General features: G+C 45.5%; 1 pseudogene; it reads right to left on the bottom strand.

Annotated features, from left to right (window-relative positions):
- Nucleotides 1-6,273: 6,273 nt before the first annotated feature.
- On the bottom strand, nucleotides 6,274-7,069 carry LOC103665408 (annotated as a pseudogene).
- Nucleotides 7,070-8,556: the final 1,487 nt, after the last annotated feature.

Raw genomic sequence — 8,556 nt, 5'->3', positions numbered from 1 at the left:
AAGCCTTCTAATGCTGCTTCTACTCTGAACCCATCTCTTCTTACTCCAGGATCTTGCTTATAATGATGGGTATTCTCCCAAGACTCTGCCCTTGGAGTTCTACAGTACTAGAAAATGCATGAATGTTAGTCTTTAAATCACATCTCCGGAACTTACTAGCTGGGTAATTTTGTGAAGTTACTCAATTTTTTTGCCCATCTTTCTTTCTTCCTCCCTTCTTCCATTCCTCCCTCCCTCTCTCTCCCTCCCTCTCTTTCTTTTTTCTTTCTCTCTCTTTCTTTCTTTCTTTTTTTTCTTCTTCTTTCTTTCTTTTTCTCTTTTCTTTCTTTCCCTTTCTTTCTTCTTTCTTTCTTTCTTTCTTTCTTTCTTTCTTTCTTTCTTTCTTTCTTTCTTTCTTTCTTTCTTTCTTTCTTTCTTTCTTTCTTTTTCTCTAAGCAAATTCTACCCCCAGCGTGGGGCTTGAACTCATGACCATGAGATCAAGAGTTGCATGCTCTACCAACTGAGTCAGCCAAGCACCCCTGAAGTTACTTCATCTTAACTTCTCAGTTTCACCTTATGTAAAATTGAGACAATGACCACTTGCCTGGTCAAGAGGATAAACAAAATAATGTCTCTGTGAGTACCTAGTACACTGAATGAAATGATGGAAAAACTAGAAACAGGGATAGGTATGTGTTATGGTAAAACTAGGTGGATAGGAAATATAGGATGGTATTAGTGCCTCACCTCTATCCTCTAGCCACTGAGCATTCCACACAGGCTGTTGCCTACTGCAAGTGCCCGTGGCACTCTGCTTTCAGCCTTTATCCAGCTATAGGAGTTTGCCTTGGCCCACATCCAGGGCAGAAGGAATGGAAGCGCCTGTGGGTTAATGCCCCCTGGATGGCCCCCAACTAATGATAGCTGGGAGGTAGATAAATAACTGAGTGCTCTCTCCTCCCCAATGGGCCAGCTCTGAGGTATGATTTACACTGCGTCTCAGAGACCCATCCAGTGAGACTGAGCCCCAATGGCCCACAGTCATAATGTGCCCATAACACGCTCTCCACTGACTTCCTTCCTGTTTCTGTTTCACACCTGCGTTCATCTTCCAGTGCCTCCGGGGAGCCCTGCATCCTCATCTCAGGGTCTGTTTCTGGGGAACCCACCCTAAAATAATCAAATCATTCTAAGTAGGAGGCATTGTTGTGCATGTAACTTTGTGAGGCTACTGGGTGTTAAGGGAAGGAAATGGAGGCTGTTGCAGGTAGAAATAATCCAGAATGGCCAGTTCTCTGTGCTGGCGTGCTGGGGAGTTACCACGAGTGCTAAAGGAGAGGCACGAGTCACGGTGCAGCTAACGCTCGAGAGCGCTGGGCACGAAATGAGCCGTATCTTCAGAATTACTTTCCTCCAAAAACACAGCGTCACTCAGAAACACAAGACAAGAAAATGAATGAGAGGGAGGACTAGGACTAGGAGCCACAAGAAGAGAAAGAGAGGACGCCTGGGTGGCTCAGTCGGTTAAGCATCTGCCTTCCACTCAGGTCATGATGGATCGTGTCCCGCATCGGGCTCCTTGCTCAGCGGGGAGCCTGCTTCTCCCTCTGCCTGCCGCTCCCCCTGCTTGTGCGCTCTTTCTCTGTTGAACAAATAAATAAAATCTTCTGGGAAAAAAAAAAAGAGGAAGAGAAGCCCCATTAATTATCGTCTACCAAGTTACTACTACTATGTACCATGACTTTACATCTATTTCCATGGGGTCTCTGAAAGTCTAGGTTATGCGGGCACACAAGGAGTTAATTGCTCTAGCAAGCAAGACAGGAAGCAATGAAGGCAAATAGAATCAGTGGATGAAGTAGGATAGATTGTGTGAAACAGGATAGATGCCAGGGAAGCTGGAGACAGACCTACTAGAGGGTAGGGGGCAGGAGGTGACAGCTCTGCCTGTGAATGGGGTCAGAATCTCAGAAATAGACCTCTGCAAGCCCGGAGTGCAGTCACTGAAGATGATGGCCCAGAACAGGGCAGAGGTGAAGGGACACGAGTCAGCCATGTCTGCAGGCGTTCCAACGGATCCTGAGAGTCCCCGTGCTGAGAAGGGTGCAGGCTTCATGTGAACAGCAGATGAGAGCAGAGGAGGGGAGTGCGAAGGTGAGAAATCACACTGCAGAGAGGAAAGAAAGCTGGCACTCCACCTCACCCACTGATTTAAGGCCTTCGAGAAGGTAAGGCCTTCGTGCTGGAAGAACTGGGAAAGCAGTGATTTCAGAGGAGAGCGTGCTTCAGGCCAGGGGAGGGAGAAAAGAGATAAAAAATGGATTTATGTAAATGGGGGCTGTAATGTTTCATTGTACGTGTCACCTTGGCTAGGCCACAGCACCGGGTATTTGGTCAAACCTTATTCTATGTGTTTCTGTGAAAACATTACTTAGATGAGATTAACGTTTATGTTGGCAAACTTCCAGTGAAGCAGATCACCCTCCAGGATGTGCGTGACCCCCACCCCGTCGGCTGAAGGCCTTGACAGAAGACCACCCCTCCATCCCCCCCCCCGCCCCACCCCGCAGCAGGGGTATTCTGCCAGCAGACTAGAACCACGCCATCAGCTCTCGCCTGGGTCTGCGGCCCACCAGCCACCCTGCAGGTTGTGGACATGTCTGCTTCCACCACGGTGTGAGCCAATCCTTTAAATCAACCCACCGATCTCCCCCTCTCACTCTCCCTGGATACTTTATATATACACACTATGTCTGTAAATCTAATCTCAACCTCCACACACATGCACACACATCCTGTTGGTCCTGTTTCTCTGAAGAATGCTGACTCGCTGACTAATACAGAGACTTAGGGACTTTCCCCACCACGGAGAGCAGATCCCAGCGATTACAGTGAAAGCCACGACGGCACAAGCGTGAGGGAGAACAGGAGGGTGAGAGGGACGGGGCTGACTAAACTGGGAACGTGAGGGATTCGTGAGAATCATGGCATAAACCCGGGTTCTATCAATTAAGTTTAATTGAAGAAAACAAAAATGATTCTGGTTATTTTAGTTGTTAACGATTTTATTTATTTGTCAGAGAAAAGGAGCACAAGCAGGGGGAGCTGCAGGCAGAGGGAGAAGCAGACTCCCCGCTAAGCAAGGAGCCCAATGGGACTCAATCCCAGCACCCTGGAATCATGACCTGAGCCAAAGGCAGATGCTTAACCGACTGAGCCACCCAGGTGTCCTGATTCTGGTTATTTTCATGAAGTTTGGATATAACATAGGAAATTGAGTGATTTACAAAACCTTAAGAATAGCTAGGTTTCCTAGAAGTGATTCCTAGAACAACACAGAAAACAGGCCTTCCAGGGAGCCACAGTTGGGCAGACGGGCTCTCGGAGGCCGCCTCTAGAAATGGGGGCCTCAGAACATACTGCTTCAGCGGCAATCCAGGGGGCCGAAAGCCATCAGGGCGGATTTATCCATTAGGTCCAGTAGGCAGTGTCTATGGCCTGCAAGACTTTCAAGAGCCCATAAAAACATTTAAATTTCTTTTTAAACCAGGGGAAAAAAGAACATTTAGTCTGAATTAAATGTTTTCATGTATAATGAAATGAATTCATATTTATCCCAATATAGTTTTTATTATTTTCTTAAGAGAGGAAGGACCACATTGAGGCAAGAGTGTCCAGGGCCAATGGAAGTCCTAATGTAGTAGCTCTGAGAGCCTTTGCTGCAGCCACCTTTGTAACTGCCTTCGGACCCTGGTGACACTGGTGACACTGGTGACACTGGTGACCAGACACTGGGATGTACTGCAGAAAAGCACGCTGGATAGCAGAGACGGGGAAAGAAGCCAAAGTCTCACTTTGACCTTCCTAACTGCTGTGAGTACATCTCATCGGAGCAGATGATGTCCTGTCCCAAATTCTAGCTCCAGAGGAGTCCGGAACAGGTGGCTCTTAGATTTCCACTCTCTGTGGCATCAGAAGACACATGTGAAGGAGGTTGGAATGGATACCGAGTGCCTGCCCCCAACACCCACCACACCTGTGTCAGTTAGCAGGCGTACAACAGGGTTTCCCACTAGAGCAAAGGAAGGACAGAAGTTCCTGAGATAAAGTAAGTTAAACTTTGCTGAAAATGAAAGAAACACTGCTCTACTTTCCAAGGAACAACTTCTGTCTCTGACCAGTAGTGACGGCGAGTCTCGGGGTCTGATCCCACCCAAATCTGAGTAGATGTTACGATTAGACCGAACCCGTGGATTTCCCCCTACCCAATGTTAGCAAAGGAGACACAACTAAGGGGATGGGGGCAACTCATATTCAAGTAAACAGAACATGTCAGCTTCTTTTGTTATTTTTCCTTTCCTTGGATCTCATTTTCTACCACTCTTCGCTTTGTTCACTGCACTCCAGCAACACAGGATTCCTTGCTGCTCCTAAAACCTGCCAAACACTCCCACCTCAGGGCCTTTGCACTTGCTATTCCTAGGTAGGAAATAGCCTAACTCACTGTCTCACCTCCTTTAGGTCTCTCTTCAAATGGCCACCTTATGTAAAAAAGGGCACTCTCGAGCACTCCCTGTCTGCTCTACTTTCCTTCATAGCACTTATCATCTTCTGACCTATTACATTTTATATATTCATTTGATTATGATGTATCTTCACCTCCAGCAAATAAGCTCTATGATGACTCGGACTTTGATTTATTCACTGCTATACCTTTAGCACCTCTTATAGTGCCCAATGCTTGTTAAGTGGTCAAAAGTATTTGTGAGTGAATGAATGAATGAATGAATGAATGAAGAATATTAACTTTAAGGCTTTCCTTTTCTTCCAACTCAATTCATTTTAGCTACTGTGATCATCTTCAAAGTTCTTTGAAGATGTACATTCATTTTGTATTTAGATCAGAACTGAAACTGAGAAGAATTACAGTCAACAGGTGCTCTGTTTTAGTAATCCAAATTTACAGCTAGATGCTTTCTTGGTAGTTATGCAATCCTCCCTTTTACATATGAGGAGATCTAAAGACAACGGACTTGCTGAGGGCTACACAGGGCCAAAGTTTAGCTCCCCTAATTCAGAGCCCAGAGTATTTTCTGCAATGTACCATAGTGACTTCTATTCTTTCAGTATTCCTATTTTCGTGTATATTCTAGGATCACTGTGGAAAAAAATAACTAACATGGGCAATCCTCCCTTTTATTTTGTTGAGCTTAGAAAATGACATGGCTCCACGTCGTTGGTCATATGTGGTTTATGTATTAGCAACATGAATTATGCACATATAAAGGGGGTTGGCTTATATCTATTCTTCAGCCCCTATTCCCCTTTAAAAGATTCATCTCTTGAGAAGACCTAGTCCAATCTCACAGTTTGTTATTTAAAGTCCTAAAAATACTCATTACAAAAAAGTTTTACCAAATCATTGCCATTCATTATGTTCCTCTCATCTCTTGGCAGCATGACATACAATTAGGCAATGTTAGCTCCCTTGAAGATTGAGGCATTCATCATTTTGGCAAATAAAAAGTGGTTTCTAGAGTCACCAACCAGGGCACAGCTAAATTCATCTTGTCCTGGGAGATACCAAACACTTTGCATTTTAAAAAGAAAATCAAAAAACGTCTTGTGCGGAAACTATTATTGCCAACTAAATGGTTCTGTCTACTAGATTCTTCTGACCTTAAAAGAATTCCTATAGTATTTCCCCTTGTTCTCATTTCTGTGAGGCTGGCAATCAGAAAAGTGAGCCATGAATTAGGCTTCTCTTTTGGACAGGTGTATTTTTTTTGCAAATAGTTGGTACCTGGAAATTCTATTCTAAGATTGGAAAGACTTGTAGTGAGTGTTTCTTGGAACAGATGTGCAGCGACATTTGACAGAAAGGAGGAAGGGGTAGACATAGATAGCTAGAGGGCATGTCAGCTGTGTTAAGGGCAACTAGAGCACCAAACCTTATTGGGGGGAATTCTGGAAGGCGTACCAACTGACAGTGTAAGAGGCCAGGGTAGGGATTGAGTCTGACCAGGGGTGGGAGGAGGAGCCCTCTTACCACCAACCTGAAGGAGAATGGTGCCATATAAAGCTCTTCAGACAAGGAGCATGCAACTAAATCCTAGTAAAGTGGCTTCTTGTTTGTTTTCTTTTTGAGGGGCATTGTTTGGGGGTTTTTTAGTAGCCGGATCTATTGTTGTAGGCGATGCTATTCTGCAGGAAATAGCTGTAACTGCACTTTTTTCCTCTCCCTGTCAAGAAAGAGTGTGAGAAGGCAATTGAATGAAAATTCATTATTGTTCAGGTTTTATTCACCAACATCTCCTCGGTCTTCTCCCTGCCTGCTGCTGTGCCCCCTGCTGCACCCCCAGAGTCAGAGGAAGGCTTCTCTGGCCTCCTGGGCTGTAATCGCCTAGGAGGAGAGGTCAGCGGGGCCCGCAGGGCCGGCCCTTCCTTCAGCAGGTGTTCCAGAGCTTGGCCTCCCATTTAAGACCGGCTTTGCTATCACTGACAGTCACGTAGCCGTTCTTCCCCGCCAGCTGCCGCACCACAGGGGGATCCGCCTTGAGCTCGGCTGGAGCCCGCTGAATGCGCTGGGCACCCCCCACGGGGATGACGCGAAGCCAGTGCCAAGCGCCTTTAGTTTCTCCATGGCCCTGATCGAGTCGTCTTGGCCGACATCCTGGGCGAATCTGCCCCTTCCCTTTAACGCGTGTGGCGTAGTTCCTCCAGAGTTAGCGGACCTCCATTCCTGCGCTTCGGAGCCACACACACTTCAATCATCCGGATTCCCAGCTCGCAATAGAAAGTTCCCACACCTACCGTCTCCGACCAAAATCCTTTCCAGAGGGCAGACGATCCACCCCAAGGTGGCACACGTGTCCTGGAACTGCACCCGGAACTCAGGATCCTTCCGGATCTCCCGCTTGTGCTTGCTGGCAAATTCCTCCAGGTTGGTCTTGAACATGCCCAACTGCTTCGACATCTGGCCCAGCTGGGCCTCGGCCGAGACAGTTCCTCGTTCCTTATACTTGGCCTCTGCAAGCCTCTCCTTGGCAATGGCGCCGGCTCCCACCCTGCGGCAATGCAACCCCATCCTGGGCGAGCCGGCTGCCTGCTGCCGGGACCCTGGGTCTCCCCGTTATTATAGGATATTTTGGTTAAGAGCTTTCTGAATGGTGAGGCAGAAAATCCTACTCAAACTGACTTCAGAGAAGCAATATATTGGATTATGTAGCTAAAAATCCAGGGGTCATGTGGGCTTTAGACACAAATTCAGGGCTCTAAAGGTATTGTTAGGGTATGGCTTTTCTTCCTCTCTCGGCTCTGCCTTCCACTGACTGGCTTCAGCCTCAGGTTCCATATGGAAGCGAATGAGTGCAGAAGTTCCAGCTTTATATTGTCTCAGGTTTCAAGCCCATTGAGAAGGAGTGTCTGCCCCTATCCGGCAGCCTTAGCAAAGAGTTCGTTGAATCTTAAAAGCTGTTATGGGCCATGTGTCATCACTTCATCCAAATCGAGAGCCAGAGTACCTCTGGATTGGGGATGGGAAAAATCACTAGAACCACTGGATTGAGAATGGGGATGAAGTTCCCAAATAAAACTCAGGGAGCGTTATGAAGAATGCTATAAGCCCCATTAATCAGAAATGCCCACAAGATAGGGAAAAATGTAAAGTTTATTCATATTCAAATTTACTACATTGATTACTGTGACTTTTGACATCTTCCACAACTGTAGGGGACAGCAGTGTGTATGCCGGTAAGACAGAGGATGAGCAATGTTGGGTTGGTAGAAAGAGTATAGGACTGGGCTTCAAGATTGCTGAGTAATAATCTTGTTTTGACCACTAAGTTTTCCACGTGATCATGAGTAATTCATCTTACCTTTCTGGTTCTCAGGCTTTTTTTTTTTTTTTTTTTTTCATCTCTTAGATGAAAGAAACGTTTGCCTGCATTACTTTTCTCAATGGGTTATTGTGTGGCTAAAATCAGATAAAAAACACTATGAAAGATGAGGCACGTGGTTGTATTAGTTTATCAAGAGACATATTTCCATGCAAATATTACTTATTTTGTTTTGGTAAATGATGATGAGGCTAATGCACCCAGTGATTTTTACTTCTAAAGGTTGTGCAGCTCTTGAGTTCCTGACTGCAAAATTCAGGCAAGTCTCTTTTATTGGTTCCAACAACTGAGTGCAAGGTTTAACCAGATATTCATTTACGGACGTCTTACTAAAAAGGAACTTTTGAAGAGTTAGCATAAGCTCTGAGATGTAGGCAGTCCATTAACTGATTTTCTTGAGTACCTACTAGGTGGTGAACAGTATAGATGTGGTTCTTCCTACAGCTTAGAGTTAAGGTAGCATTAAGATATTAAACTAAAAATCGCACAAATGGATATATAATCACAAACTGATAGAGCTATAAAACATTCTGATGGAGAGGAATGAAAGGAGGAGGTCTATCTGTTGAAGTGACATTTAATATGAAACCCAAATGATGAATAGATTAGTCAGTAGAAAGATTAGTCATTAGAAAGTGGTGGTGAGGGTGGGGGTGGTGAATAAGAATCAGGAGTA

This window comes from Ursus maritimus, unplaced genomic scaffold (genome assembly GCF_017311325.1).
Source record: "Ursus maritimus isolate PB19 unplaced genomic scaffold, ASM1731132v1 scaffold_8, whole genome shotgun sequence".
Lineage (NCBI taxonomy): Eukaryota > Metazoa > Chordata > Mammalia > Carnivora > Ursidae > Ursus > Ursus maritimus.
Note: the sequence above shows the minus strand (reverse complement) of the source record. Positions and strands in the feature narration are given on the sequence as shown.